We start from the raw sequence: 16,438 nt of genomic DNA, 5'->3' as shown, positions 1-16,438 counted from the left end.
GTATGCTTTTTATGCAATTGAATTGAGGAAAAATGGTTTTAAAAATGAAACTTTAAAATAAAACTCCTTTCAGTGTCTGAAATGATTGACGTTACTGATAACTTTGCTTTACCAATTAGAAAAGCAAAACAATACCTTGTATTTGGAAATAATAAATTTGCACAATTTCCTCTTTTTTTAAAAAATATTTGTTTTGTTTTGTTTTGTAAGCCAGTGTTATAAACAACTGAAAGTGATATGTATTCTTTGATCTATTTGAAGGATATAGCACTTATCCTGCTGTTGACATAGTGAATGCCATCTTTTTATCAAAATGTAATTCTGTCAGAAGGATCAGAAATGCAATTATTAATTAAACATTTTGTTCTCAGATGAGCTGACTTTGCATTTTGTTAAAGCCAATTTTTTTTCTCTGAATATTGACTGCTGGGCTAAGTAAATTCTGTGCAGTTTTTGTTTTGATGCATTTCATCTGTGTGAATACTGGAATTATAAATTTAAAACAGCATACCAGCAATATATGGGCTATAACGAGAAGTATTTCTCTGTTACTGAACTTTCAAATTCTGAGCTAAGCTATAGATGAATTAATGATTGCCAATTTAATTTCTTTAAATCTTTCTATGACTGCAAGGAATAAAAGTTACAGGCATTCTTTATAAATAAAAAATGGCCTAGATAGTAGTTCATAATGTGAAAAATATGGCATTGTTGTATCTGGAAAGTGGTCTAAATTCTACACAGATAATGAAAAATTCTAACCGAATTTTTTATGAATACCTGCTGGATTAAAGAATTTTTATAGTGATGATGGAGTGCCATGAAGTTAAAACTTGCAATCCAGATTGCTGTAGTTTACACTTTTCTCTGTTTCAAACCTGGTGTGCACTATTTGTACTAAGCACACCACAGAGTGAATTATCCAAAGTCCATTGATTTTAATGTGTTTTGGTTTGTAAACAAAATTATAGTAATTTCTTGCACATTTTTGAAAAATAATTGTATAAGGATTTATGTATCTGCTTCTGGATACAGTGTGTAAATAAAAATTTCATTCACAAAAAGGTTTGTGGAGTCTTCTATACGTTAATGACATTCTAAAACAAAAGAAAATCCTGAGAGACACTGTAAAATTTGGGTATTCGACTTAAACATTTAAATTTTAATGGTTACTCTTTTAACTATTCTGTATTTTTAACCCTTGCTAGTTGACTGTCAAAGTATTTCTTTATACCAATTATTTTAATTTCTGGTTTACAAAACAAAAAAAAAAAGAAAAAGCCAGGCTATAATTAGAATATTATTTTTGAACGGCATGCATACATACTATATTAAGTTAACCTTTTGATCATTTTAGTTGGGTTTTTTCCATTAAAAATTTACAGAATTCATAACCAAAGTCTCCTTTTCATCCAGATGTACCTCAAAGATAATCTATTGCCTCTTGCCTTTCAAGCATCCATATATTTCTTATGTAGGTTCAAAATAAAAATTTAGATATTGTTCATCATTTATTCACTTGATGCTGGGAAGTCACACAAAACAGAAGATTAAAGATAAACAGTGTGTTACAGAAGATAGGCACAATTGTTCACACGTTTTCATGTAGTTCAGACCTGGATTCGCTACTCAAATTCAAGTGAGTGCCAGCAGCTCCTTAGGTCTTGGTTTATAACCAGGTGTGGTGGTGATGGTGTTTGTTTGGTCTGAGGGGTTTTTTTAAAGCAAACAAACTAAAAATCCAGCCTTGGTAGCAAGTGATTAGTGCTCCTGTTGTCCACAGTGATATGTACTTTTCTGTTTATTCTGTAACATAGGTCCTCAAACAGTAACCAGGAAGGATTCATAGCTTTTGCTGTTTAAGAGCAAAACGTTCTCCTATTTCCTGCTGCTGGGGCTGTATTGCTTTACGCTCAGTGCATTGTGTGGTTGTTCCCCTGGGGGTTGTTCTCCTAGGGAATCTTGCAGGGGTTTTCTTACTAGGTCTGCATGAGGTTCTTCTTTATGTTTGTTCCATTCACTCCAGAAATTCGGTGAAAAATAAACTTACCCTCAAATATTTCCATGGTAAGTAGTGAAAGGTGAGTAAGAAGTAAATTTTCAGCCACCTGTAAAATTGGCATGATCCAGACAGAGCTGGATATTTTATACCTACAGTAGTATTTCTACCCCACATTTAATCTTCATAGTTGTGGTAGAAGAGAAGGAATGAGACACTGCCTGATGACGAAATCTTGCTGCATGTCTAATAATGCAACCTTGGGACCAAAGCAGGGCTAGGCAGCCAGGGCCTGAAATACATCACCTTCTGCAATTAAGACCTCAATACTTAAAAAGCTGCAAGATCTAATGGAAGTCCTTGATACTTAGGAAACAATATTCCAATATTCTGTTATTTTTCCCTAGCACATGCAATTTGCTTGCAATCCATCTTTTTGTTTTGATTTGGTTTTGGTTTTTTGTTTTTCCTTTTCAAAGGCTAAGGTTCAGCCAGTTTTGGCATCTTTTGCCACCCTTAGTATGCACTTTGATTTTTTTTTTCTGATAAGGTAATAACTATTGGTTCCTCTCAAAGCCATGTGAAGTAGGAATAGAATATTGTAAGGAGTGGAGACCAATGGCTATTTCTTAGGCTTTGAGGAATGACTTGGAAATAGGAGTTGTTCTGCCTCAGGGCAGATTCCCAGTTCAGCTTCATAGAATTCATGTGGCATTTCAGTTATACACCTTTCTACTAAGGAAGAAAGGAAAACAGCTTGAATTTCTTAAACTGCTACTGGATGCTTCTGTGTTTGACCACACCACAGGAACCAAGGGGCTATCTGGGCCGAAGAGATTTTTGGCAGTGCTGCTTCCCAATAAAATACCTCCCTTCTTCTTCGGCCCCAGCTCTCTGCTTCCACCAGGAGACAGCAGCTGTCTTGTTCAGTTTCTGTTTGGAGTTTTTGTTTGTCAAAAGGTTTTCTGTGCTCACTAATACAAGCGCCTGTTTCCCCTGAAAAGCATACTTTACTTTTTTCCGGAGTGCCTTTCTTCCCTGGCTGTCTGCCCTGTATCACTCCAAGTAGAAAATAACTCTGTGAGCGTTCTAGCCTTCCTCAAACCTGATCTTTCTGAAGCAAAGCTCTTTCACAAGTCCTGTTTTGAGCTAGTGGAAAAGTTACCTGAACCATTTTTGTCAAGCAGAGTTTTCTGCCAGTCTGATGATGCTGAAATCTCTAAAAGTCTCAGTTTCAAGACTTCATTGTGCAAAAAATTCAAAGAAACTCTGTAGCTCTTATGAGCATGAAGTTTGGAAATGCAGTGTTCTGAGAAACTCCTGTCTTTTTAGGCTATGGTGAAGGTAGGAAATAACAAAACGCAGGTCCATGACAGCCTTGTTCCTTTGTATCAATTTAAAGTTTTCTAACTTCCCCTTATGTTTTCTTTCTCTTCACATGTCTTTTTAGTTTCAGTGGATAAATCCAAATTTAAAAATTATAGCATGATGGAAATTGTTACTATTGCTGTATTTTCAGGGAGAATTTTTTCTCTGATTGCAGGCTGTCACATAAACTTCAATACTGACGTCGCTAACATCTTCATACCAGTTAACTGTTAGGATGTGTTCATCAAAGAATTGTGCACTCATGATGGTTAATATAATACTGAAAGTGAAGATAACCTCACTGTCATCTTTTGGTACTTAATTTACGGCATATCCAAGTTTCTTTTGAAGATAATTTATTGCTTAGAATGAAAGCCATAGCCTCTCATAATTAGATAATTACCTTTTCTCCAACAGTGGTGTTTGGGAAAAAAAAAAAATTCTCTACATGTAAAAAAAAAAAAATTGGCACTGTCAAATCTTCAAATTAACATTGACCTCAATAAATTTTCAGTTTTAATTAATTTTAAATTGAATCCTTGAACAGTTTTCTGTGGATAGCCAAGAAGCAGCAGAATGTTAACCTGAAAGTTGTTTCAGAAACAACAATTGCTATTGTAATGATTAAAGACTAATTGTCTCAACATCTGGTGATGTATGAATTTAATATATTAGTCTAATATAATAAAAGGGCTTCCAACAGTAAAACATACAAGAAAGAACTAAATATTACTTTCACTGATGTTACCCTACTGTACTGCTGAGAAGATATGGTAACTTCCTCAGATCAGCTAACCTCATTTTTTCAATGGCAAAACCACATCTGTCTCAAGAGAATGAAGCAATCCCTGCCTCAAGCCACCCCAAAATCCCAACTTATTTTATACATTACTACTGTGCACAACTGTGAAAGCAAAATGATTGTGAAAGAACAACAAAATAATAAACCCTTGAGATTTGTTCATATATAGGTAAACTGGTTCAGTGGCATATATCACATACAAATAGATCAGTGCCCAAGAGAAGCCTTAGGGAGTCATTGTTAAATATAAAAATGATGGTGTCACTTAAGAAAGAGATATCTTGAAAATAGAATCAGTTTTAAAGATCCTGAGAAAAGCCTACAGCACACGTAAAAATTTTTTTCAATAACTTTAGTGAATTAGCTGTTCCAAGTATCAGTTTCAATTTTATTCAACAGAGACTGACTTTTGTATGTCATGCCTCCTAGGTAATACCCAAATTACTTGGTTAGCTTATATAAATTTACTTATATCAGAATTAAACTTGTGATGGTACCTAAGAGGGTTTTATGTGAAGGTGGAGGTAGACTTTTTTCCAGTGTTGTCAGCTCTGCAGTTTCAGGAAGGTTAACGATATATTTAGCACAAGCTGAGATAGGGAACTGCTAATTTCATAGAGATCAGCTTTTCTTGAAGTTTAGGTAATGTTTTCAGTCATTAGAAGGTAATTGTCCTTGTAAAATTGTCAATATTTTATAGTTTAGAATATGTGATGTACAGTGAAATGCAAGGGAACGAAACAGTTATAAAAATAATAGTTTTGAGCTCCTAGAATAAAAATTTGAAGAAAAGTTTTTATTGTTTACTTTTAAAACAGAGATTGTATGGTTATGTATTTTTGTTTTCTGTCATAAAAATACAGGTTTTAAGGAAATCTACTTCAAGATTAACAATGTTTTAAAAATTATGATTTTTTTTTTTTGAAGGAAGAATTATGCCTTACAATGCTGACACTTCTTCTCATTCATAGGGTGTACCAGTGTGCAGAGAAGGGCAGATTGTTTATGCGAGGCAAGACTAAATCCCTGTAATTTAGTGTTAATCTTTGCCTAAGATGTCTCCTACCCCTCTAATAGTATTTATTTTCTTTTTTACTTGCTTTTATTTACTTTTACTTCCTGTGCTGGTCATCTTTTCCAGAATTGGCTTCTTACTGGACAAACATAATGCTGAGCTCTGAGGGTTTGTAGTCTGACTCTGCACCTGTGCTTATGTTTTCGCACTGGATAAGAAATTGTAAATCGTGAAATATTGTCTAAGAATTCTTGTTTCTATGTTTTGGGGTTAGAGGGAATTTTAAGGACGATTACCTTCTTGATCATTGTGGAAAGTGTTATCTTTTTTTTAAAATTTTATTTTAAGGAAACATTAAACAGAACAGTAAATAATTTGGCCTTTGCAAGGTAAAGGATTGTCCCCAACTGGAGCATCTAACAGATTTTTCATGAAGCTCTTCTGTACTTTTTTTAGTGCAAAGCCAGTGTTAAAATTACTTCAAGATCTGCTTCAGATTCATTCTAGCACTGAAAGCTTTGAAAAATATCATATCTGAGAGAGGCATTTTTTTTGCACCAACACATAATCTATGTAGTATAAATATTTCAGCAAACAAGAAGAGCGAGAGCAAATCTGAAATTACTTTCTTCCTCCTGTGTTTGCCAGAGTGTAAGCATATTTAACTGCACAGAAAATGGTAGAGATCTTTATCTATCAGTTAGTATCAGAAAAAAATCTGACCTGCTTATTCTTAAAATTGATTTTAAACATAATGACATATTTATTTATTGTTGAATTTTAATTCTTACATTGGAGGTTGGTTTGTTTTAATTGGCTGAGGTGATGAAATACACAAGGGGAAATGAAAAAAACGGGGAGGAGGGGAATGAGGAAAATATCTTTCATCCATCTATTTTTATATGCAAGTAAAAAAGAAAAGAAATACTACTAGAGGGGTTAGGGACATCTTCAATAAAGATTAACACTACATTACAGAGATTTAGTATTTATTTTTTTTCAGTCTGTGTGTGGATGAGTTTGGTCATGCTACCCCTGTACAGTGTCTGATCTTCATAATTTGGCACCTGTATATCTTTATTCTCAAAGGCATTTTGCAGCTTGGTTTCAGAGAGTTGCAGAGATTATGTTTTCAAAAACCTATCAGAAAACAGCTTTCTGGTTTTGATTATTTTCATTAAAGATTATAATGCTGTAGAAGAAAAATAGTGAAGCCTAATTTTTTTGTCCTGAATAGTCTTGGAAAAGATCAAATGCTCATCTAATGAATGGATTAGTGCTTTTTCTCATTGCTTTATAAGTCTCAGATATTTCCCAATGGAAATACATAAATAGATTTTGATAATGAACAAAGGGAAGACATATTTTATTCCAAAAGTACTGATGCTGAAGGGCATGTCAAATACTGCAGGTTTTTTTTTTTTTTTGGTTTTTTGTGTTTTTTTTTTTTGGTTTTTTTTTTCCCTAGAGGAGAGAACTGAAAATCACCAAGGATTTTGACCCAAGATTTTTTTTTAAGTGGTGTGAAGTAATTAAAAGTAGTAAGCCCATAATGAGTGATTTCCAAATTCTAAAAGGGTATTAGAAAAATCTGGAATGCTGGGACGTATAAGAAAATCTGGAGCCTCATGGATATAGAACCATAAATGCCTATGTATCACCTGTTCCATTTCAAGGTCAAGGAAAATGAAAATGTTCTATATTAGGAACTGAGCTAGTCAATAGTACTGCAAGAAGAAAATCATGTATCTTTTATATAGTAAAAGAAGTAGTTTTTATTACCTTTTTTTTTTTCCTAATCTCAAATTCTAATTTGAGAGGGTGGATACTGTGAAAATCTGGCAATTAACTGAAATTCGTGCCTTTCTCTAGGAATCTGTTGGGACCAGAAAAACTTATGGTTTTGCTAGAAGGTGATAGTCAGTGTTTAATTCTAAACACAATAATTTTGCAGAGCTGTGGAATTTCAAAAGAAATTATGGATGAGCACAAAATTTTTCTCCTCAGAAGACCTTTTACAAGTGTCAAATCTTAGACTTATAAACATGCATTAAATAATAATGAAGCAGTTGGCATGCATCTTGGGAAGACGTCAGGAAGTAAAACATAGAATATAGAGAGATGATACATTATTAAAATCTCATCTATGCTTAGTAGTAAGATAGTACAGTATTATATCCTCATATATTCTTAATAGTAATGCATGCTTTATTGTGGAACTATATCTGAACAGCTTTTGAGCCAAACTGAAGCTTGTCCATGCCTCACACAGATCCTACTTGAATTTCTTTTTCAAATCTACTACTTCTTTTCTTAGGCACACAGTAATATTAATACAGAAAATATTTTATTACCTCATAAAATCCTTTGTTTTATCATACATCTCACAATTAGCTTGATTGCAGTTATCTACAGGCCTAAAACAAGAAAGTTTAGAAATCAGGATGGGAAAAGAGGCTAATTTTCTTCATGCTAGTGAACCACTGTACTGTTTTTCTCTCAGCTCCCAAGAAAGGTTACAACAAATAGTGGGTCTCTGATGTCTAGCAGAGAGTTTAATATAGGAACCAACAGCCACAAATGTCTTTCATTTTTTAAAAATTGGATACAGCACTGTTCATTTCTACAACTTGTCCTTCTGAGGGGGTACAAGAAGAGGAAAACTGTTATGAACTTTACTGCTTCTGAGCAAGAAGATGGTTCCATGGCACAATCCAAGGATGTACCAGGAGAAAGGGGAGAAGAGAACCTCTTCTTGGTAGGTTCATAATTTGCCTAAGCTTATCTGTAGAAAAAAAACCAAACCAAACTCAACAGCCCTCAAAGTGACAAGGTTTCACATTTTTCTTCATATTTTGTAGGCAGTTGTATGTCTGTTTTTAAAACTAGATGCTAATTTTGGCTGAGCTGACACATATGTGACCCTGCACCAGTTGTTTAATTTCCCTGAGCCTCAGTAAGCTTGGCAGAACAGCCAGACAAGAACACCACTGGATAACACAGATGGAAAAGGAAAATAAATTTTACACAAAGCAGTATGGTTTGAGATGAGTAATTTGAGGGGAGGATATGAAGCAAGAAATGGGCTGGATGAGACTCCAAAGAGATCACCTAAATTATCCAGGTAAATCAATCTACTCAAAGCAATAATCCCACCGAGTTTTTGATCTGTAGTGCAATCTGTCCACCCATTTTTGTGCATGTGTGGCTGTGCACATTCGTGTCTGTGTGGGAGAGGACGCTGGAGAAGTTCAGACAGGACAAAGGAGCATTTCTGACCTTGTGATTACAGTTGTGCATTACTCTCATGCCACCATAAGCAGCATGATAACATGCAGACAAATGTTTACATTGCATGGAAATTTCTGTTATCGCCTACATGCACATATAGCTTGAACTTCATGCAATATTCATGCACACATAAAAAAAATAGCCTAAAAGTAAAATAAAGTACATTTCTGCATTGTGTGTACCTTGTGGGGGTTTCTTTGGGTCTTTTTTTTGGGGGGGGGTGTTTTTTGGTTTTTTATGGGTTTGTTTGGTTTTGATTTTGGATTTTTGGGGGGTGATTGTTTTTTGTTTTGGTTTGGTTTTTTGTTTGGTTTCGGGGGGTTTTATTTGTTTGTTTTGGGTTTTTAAAATTTGGTTTGTTTTTTTTTTCTAACCTGCAAAGGATTTCTCTTGTGTTAAGTAGACTCAGGGCAAGAAACTGCATCTGGAGAAGAAAGCAGGGTAGCTTACTAATGAAGTTGAAGTTTTGGCTAAATGGTATGAAATGCATATTGCTTAAAAATGACTCCTAGAACTCTGGAAACTAGTAAACTTCCTAAATTTCTGAATAAGTATCTTCTGAGCCTTTTCTTATTATGACTTAAGAAAAAAAAGTATTAATGACTAGTGACTGAGGCCTACTCTCTTTTTTTTTTTTTTGCATTCTATAAACACAAGTTAAAAAAATTTGAACCAAAAATGTAGACAAGTAGTTCCATTTGATGTTTCTGGCTAGAAAATGAGGAACATTCATGTAATGACAAATGTTCGTATGACAAACTACAAATTGCTTTAAGTCAGTGTAAGCTGACAAACATCGATGGGGCACTGCAGAGTTCAGAGGCTGTTGTTAGTCAGGATTTTGGGGGCAATTACATCTCTGTGTGTGTCAATAGTAGCTCATCTCTGTTCTATTCAAGGGAAAAATTTGTTCAGCCACAGGCATCAAACTGTAATGGATATAATTCCAGGAAATTATTCAAGCCAAATGTTTGTGCCAAATTAACAGAAGTGCTAATTTGTCAGACAGTATGAGAAACTACTTCTGTCAGTGTAGTGAGGGTTTTTTTTTTAAATAATATTCCAATGCCAATAGATATTGACTTTTTCTAGGGGATCTGCATTTGCTAAGAACTTCAAATATTAAATTAACCTTTTCTTTATATTGCTAGGCTAATTTAGTGTCTCTTAGGTTCTGTCAAGTGTGATTTCTCTACGTACATTGATAATTATTTTAGTGATGTTGTGGAGGTGAAAAGAAAAGCAATAAACAATGTGCTCACTTGTGTATTTTAAAGTATGAAATTTCTTTCTATCATTTTAGCATTTCCAGATTGCTGAACAGAAGAATTTAAAAGTGGTCAAACCCCATGAAATTATTGTCCCTAATTAGAGCTTTCAAAGTTTCTGACGGTACAGTCAGTAAAAGAGAAATAGTTTAGAAATTTGTAGCTGAATTCATTATTTCATCAAGTCATAACTTTTTTATGTTCTTGGAAAGCAATATAGAGAAAATTCATGTTCTGTTCACATTGAAATCAAAAGCACGTTGCCTTCAGAGGTGTTAGAATAACACCGAGAATTTTTTCAAATTTCACAGTATAGTCTATTTTAATTTTTATGTAATTTAGCAGCTGGAATATGTCTGCAAAGAGGCAGTATCTATTGGCAGGTACTTGGAATGATTGTCAGATCCCTGTTGATCAGTATATTCATGGAATCACTCTTCGAATTTGAAACTAAATTATTCATACATAACATCCTCCAATGGATGTCAGCAATTTACGTGTCTGTGCAGTGCTCCATACAGCCTTTGTAGTGTACTAAGAGAAATCTCTGCTCAACAGCATGTCATTGCCTTATTTATATATATATGGATATTTATTTTATTAAAGAAACACAATCAAAAATTACAGCTCTGGCTTCTGGTTCTTTGATGAAAGTGATACAAGGATTCTTTCAATCTTAGGAGAAGTTACACAGCAATGGTCCTGCTTTGTGAAGACGTCCAACAGTTGGCCAAGAACTGATTCCACAGGTTAGGACATTAAAAATAATATATTTTAAAAGCAAAACCTTTCCCTCAATCTTGGCTGCTCTTTGGAGGAAGTTAGGGACATAAATTTTAAAAGTATGCTAACCATTAACAGCTGCTGGCTGAGGAGTCTGGGTTTTGCTACTGACACTTGGATTTGGTGTAGCTAATATCCAAGGGCTATCTCTGAATTCCCAACATGAAGGTTGAGCAGGTTTCTCCAGCAAGGCAAAGGTGCTGTGGGGTGTGCATCTCCTTCATTCACCTCTGGATGAAAGAGGTGACCTAAAGCCTTGAGGCCGGTCCCTATGGATGGTAAGTGTCATCCCCTATGGATGGTAAGTGTCAGGGGAAGGAATATTTGTATAACCATAATTTCACTATAATTAAGATTTTATCAGATAACCACTTCAATTTTAGTAATATTCTTAAAATGTTAGCAATTAAAAAATCTTGATATAATAAGCTTTTTCAGATATTGTAGAGCCTGACTGCATTGTACAATTACCAATTAGTAGAAAGGGCAAAACAAGAGTATCCAGTTAAATATACTAAGGAAGATCACAGGATCATAGAACAGTTTGGGTTGGAAGACACCTTTAAAGACCATCTAGTCCAACTCCCCTGCAATGACCAGGAACATCTTTAACTAGATTAGGTTTCTCAGAGCCTTATCCAACCTGACCTTGACTGTTTCCAAGGATGAGGAATTCTCTCCTGAAAACCTGCTCCAGTGTCATTACTCTCAGTGTAAAATAATATCTTCATTGCATCCAAAAGAAACTGACGTTCCTTCCATTTAAAACCATTACCCCGTGTGCCATCACAAGGTTTGTCTTCCTACTACTCCCCCTTAAGGTATTGGAAGGTGCTGTAAAGGTCTTTTTAAAGCCTTCTCTTCTCTGGGCTGAGCAACCCCAGCTCTCTAAGCCTGCCTTCACAGGAGAGGTGTTGCAGCCCTCTGATGAATTTTGTGGACTCCTGTGAACCCACTGTTTTTGTCATGCTCACAGCTCCAAGATAGATGTTTCTACTAGTGTGATCAGATTTTGTTGATATATGCTCAGTAGACTGCCATTTGTTATGTCTCCTTGTGAGAATGTGATAGCACTACCTTCCCCATTTGAGTTACTCATTTTGTAGCTTTCAAATGAGCAGTGTCAGGCATGCTCACTCCTTTACATTAGCTGAGTAGTGATTTTTCAGGAGGATTAATATATACTCCTTCAGCTTTCACGCCTTTGTGCTGTCCCGAGACTCATAAAGCAAGAGGGATTGATAGGTTCAGCATTTTACTCATGTAACATGGAGAAATCATTTAGAAAAGTGATTTATGGTGTTGCAGTGATATGGTTCATAAAGGATAATGCCTTTCTACTTTAAATTCACATTCTATTACATAGGAAAGGCTTTGGCATTTGAAAGAAAAGTCAGCTGTGGTATCATCAATTTATAACAGACTCTTTGAATGTGAAATAGAGGGAAACACCCCATCAAACACTTTATTCCTGGTAATGTTAGCTTCCCTGATAGTTAATTAGTCATGGAGGGTGCCATTTGACAATTAGCTGAAGATTTCTGATTGTGATGAAGAATGGTTGGAAGGAAAATGAGAGAGACAATAACCTATACAGAATTTCTGTATGTGTAGAGGAGGTAATTTATTCAAGGACAAGCCTTTAATTCTTCTGTCTTTGACGTGTTAAGATGACACAAAATGGGAAGGTTGAGACAGGCTTACCTAGCTTATTCCCACTTCAATATTCAGCAGCAATAATGAGATTAGAATATATTTTCTTGTTATCAGCTGACCTGATACTTTTCAATACACAGTGGGAGGAGAGCTGTTATAGCGGTCCCCAGATATTTGAGTCTATTCCCATTCCCCTTTTATCTTCCTCATTTTTTTTATTACTAGTTCTGATTTAAATCACAGCTCAGTTCTTTGCTCTCAGTTTAAAACGAGATACTACCCATCAGCTTGGCTGTTTGTTGATTTTGGGAGCTACTCTGCCTGTGGCCACTGCTCCTTGCCTAGTGATCACAGGAAGCAAGCAAGAACCTGCTGATGCAGCAATAACACAAGTAGTGCTCTCTAGGGAATTTTTTTTTTTTCCTTTTGAAAGTACACAAGCATGATTGAAAAAGCATAGTTTTGGTGCTGCACTGGCATGGGCTATGGAAGGAAGAGAAGTATCATCAGGCAGGAAGTTGGTGGAAATGACAGCAGAGGGATTTGTTGAATTTTTAATGACAAATGTCAGTTCTTCATTCCCTGTGCACAGAGGCAGAGTAACAGGCTTAGGGGACACACCTAAATCATTGTAAAGAGTAATTGGGACCAGTTCCTGCTTAAAGTGGCTGAACAAGACAACACCTTTATTTCTATGTACAAGGAAAAATCAGAATACAACCTCCTTTATATCAAAGGGAACATTTACTCTGCCTTCTTTATCATTCTTCCCTTAATAATTAACTTTCTCTGAATGGTACAGGGTGAAGTATGGCATTATTCTATTTATTGGCATGATATAGAAAATGTTTGTCAAAGACACAGCATAAACTTCTGTGTGTTCCTAAACTTTCCCCATAAATTTTAGTGAAAAATGTGACTGCATGCAAATATCAAAATCTAGGAGAAACAAACAGAAAGAAAGTAGGAGCTTTGGTACTGTCTTTTAAGGAGGAGTATGAAGTTAGGACAGTAACTGTTTGACCTGATGAGGTTCAAATCAGGAAAGGGGCATAGAAGGTTTTGGTAACTCTTATATTTGCTCAGAAGATTTGATTCTCACTTAAGAAGTGTAATTTTTACTGTTTGGCTCACTTTTTCCAGATGTTTTCACAAGTGGCCCTTTAGGTAACCCTGAATTTATGTGATTTGCTCTCTCCCTCTCAAGTCCTTAATAAAAGCATCAAGTTACAGAGGATTTTAGTAATGACCTTGTTGGTAGCCTGCAGTGATTGTGTACATAAAATCTTCAAATCTAGACTCCTTCATAATTATTCTTTATAATTCATAACTGCACTCATTAGAGACTGTGGTTAGTGTTTCTCAGGGGCCTTATATAGGCTTTATTCAGAGAGTATGGAAAGGTAAGAGAACTGCAAAACTAGAAGAAAAGTGTTACTATGAATGACCTTAGCTTTGTTTGCTGCTGCTACATTTTTTTAAAGCAAAGAAGATAAATTCCAAGAGAGTGTTTCATTTCCATCTCATTTGAATATTGCTTCCATAACTACATATTTTTCCCTTTCTTCCCTTTACCTCTTCTTAGCTGTCCGTTCAACCAGTGGCAAGTGCTGTCACAAACCTGTCTACTGTTAATAGTGACATGAGAACAGAGAATGTCTTTATGTGGCAGGAGTCTTGGTAGTTATAGCAAACCTCTTTATCTCTTTTATAAAAAACATAACTTTTTTATGCTTTATCTTTCTATTTGTAACTGCAGTGATATTCAGTACTCTGCAAAATTACTTATTTCTTTCAGTTACTTTAAGAGTTGCCTCAAACCTGTGGTATCCAGATTTTGGGATGTCTCTCAGGCCTTGTCTGTGCTTCTAGGGACATCATGTACCACAGCTATGAATTTCCTCAAAAATAATCAGAGCTGTGAAATGATCTAAATGGGTAAGAATTTGCAGCACTGAGATCAAATTTATAATTTGCTTTTGGATGAAAATGTTGTTGCTCAGTTTGGGTCCCTGGGATGCAAAGGTCAGAGGAGATGAAGGCTCTGGAAGATGAAGACAGTGCCCTGCCATTCTTGTGCCTGTGAGCTTGAAAACCAAATCTCCTTTGAGAACCAACTGTAATTAAAACTCAGTTTTCTGGGTAATGGAGGATTTTGGTGCCCAAGAGAAAAGCACAGATAATACAAACCTATGTAAATGAAGTCTAGAAATACAGGATCTGTGCAAAGCCCAGGCATCCCACTGCCATGTACATAAAATGTTACTGCTTTCAGTCCTGAGATGATTTGTGTTAAATTTAACCTGAATCACTGAGAATTTCTACTTCCAGAGATATAAACAAGGTTTCCACTGCAGCAAGGTGGATCTGAGAGGTATTCTAAGATTTTTCAAACATTTTATATGATGGAATTACTGGGTGCTAGTAAAAAACCTGTAAGTGTCCAGAGTCCTCAAATCCCATATGGAAGAAGAAGAGGACACATCCAAGGAAACCAAATAGGTAGAAGTAGCCTTGTATCTTCTGAATTAAAGAGAAAATAATGAAATTTCATTGTAAGCATGGCCTCATAATTGAAAGGAGGACCTTGTCCAGAGGGTTTAAGGAAGTTAAACCACTTGAAAGCTCCAGTCCCATGCTTTAGGATACTTTTTGAGTCTTAAACTTTTGAACAAAATGTCCATGTGTGAAAATTAACAACTAAGTGCTCAGCAAAATTCAAAGGAAACCTCATAATCTTTCATTCAAAAATGGTGCTGAACAAGGCTATACTTTCAGGTGTCCTCCAAGCAGAAATTCAATTTCAAGAGTCTTCTTTTTGATCCCATTGTGTTATGGATTACTGAGCCTAAATCTTGAATTACAAAATAAATCACCTATTAATTATCTCTGCTAAGCGTGTTACACACAGTTCACATTAAATCATGGAGCCTTAAGACAAGAAATGCTTATGCATCTGGTGAGAAGGCCTAGAGAGAATAGTTTTCAGTAATAACCATTTTTCTGAATTCTAATAACAATTGGTAGAAAAACCTGGAGTTTATTTTTTTAATTTAAAATACATCTAAGGCAAAAACAAGGCTAACTTTTTTATGTATACTTAGCTAAAGGTTATTTTACGGAAAAAAAAAAAATTTATCTGTTTTTTTTATCTCTCCTGCAATTATTATTTGGAAACCTTATTTATGGAAGAAAATATACAGCTCAGAAAATGATATGCCTAACACCCAGTCAGTGGAATTTCATAATGGTGCCCCAGATGGATATTGCCATATTAGTCCTTTAATATTTGTATGGAGACTTCAAATTCGACTCAAATTCAACCTACCCCTCTTCACTTACATTTTCCTCTTATAAATAAGTCATTTAAAGATTAGCCTCTCTTAAAAATTAGCTGTTATATTTTTCAGCATATGTCTTAATATAATCTTTGCTGACATAAATTCGCAGAAAGGATGTTACCTCAGCAGAGGGGCAGAAAACAGATGGTACAAGAGTTCTTGCTATATTTTCAGGAATTTTGAATCTGGCATGTAGTTCTATCTGAAAAACAGTGTGGCAGAGGGAAAGAAATTCAGAACATAAAAATATTTTATGTCATTTTTTTCCAAATGAAATTTTTCACTGTCTTACTTTGAAACTAAGCTTGGTACTGTTTTGAAAATAGGGTGAATGGCACATTCGATGAAATGTTTAGTGAAGTGCTATTTTTTTCTGTCATGTTGAAGTAATAAGGATGAACAGGTGCTTTGAACTGATGTGAAATGAAATGGAGTCATCAACAGTATTCATTATTGATGAATAATTATTACTCTCACTGTACAAGTAATTGGTATTTTCAGAAAACTTCTGGATAAGTTGTTTGGTAATAAAGGGCAGAATCTGGAGACAGAGGTAACTTCCTTTGCTACTTCTTCTTCTAATTTCTTTGGATAACCCCTCCAGAATTACTGAGGTTTTTTTGAAGATTACTATCACAGAAGGACTATAATTGATGTAGCTATGTCTCATATTTACTGCTTTTTGTCATGGATCCTTGTAAATACTTCATATGCCTTTACAGGGTCTACCTTGGATATAATGGTTTTTATATTAATTGCTGTATCTAGTAATAATTAAGTGTTGTACAGCTTACAAAACTGTTATCATAGATAACTGTTATCATAGATAACCTATCTCTCTTTTAATATTCATATATACAGAGCATGTTTTCTGTGGTTCTTCACACATTATTTTGAATACCTGATATTTAGAAC

Source organism: Haemorhous mexicanus, chromosome 1 (assembly GCF_027477595.1).
Source record: "Haemorhous mexicanus isolate bHaeMex1 chromosome 1, bHaeMex1.pri, whole genome shotgun sequence".
NCBI lineage: Eukaryota > Metazoa > Chordata > Aves > Passeriformes > Fringillidae > Haemorhous > Haemorhous mexicanus.
Note: the sequence above shows the minus strand (reverse complement) of the source record.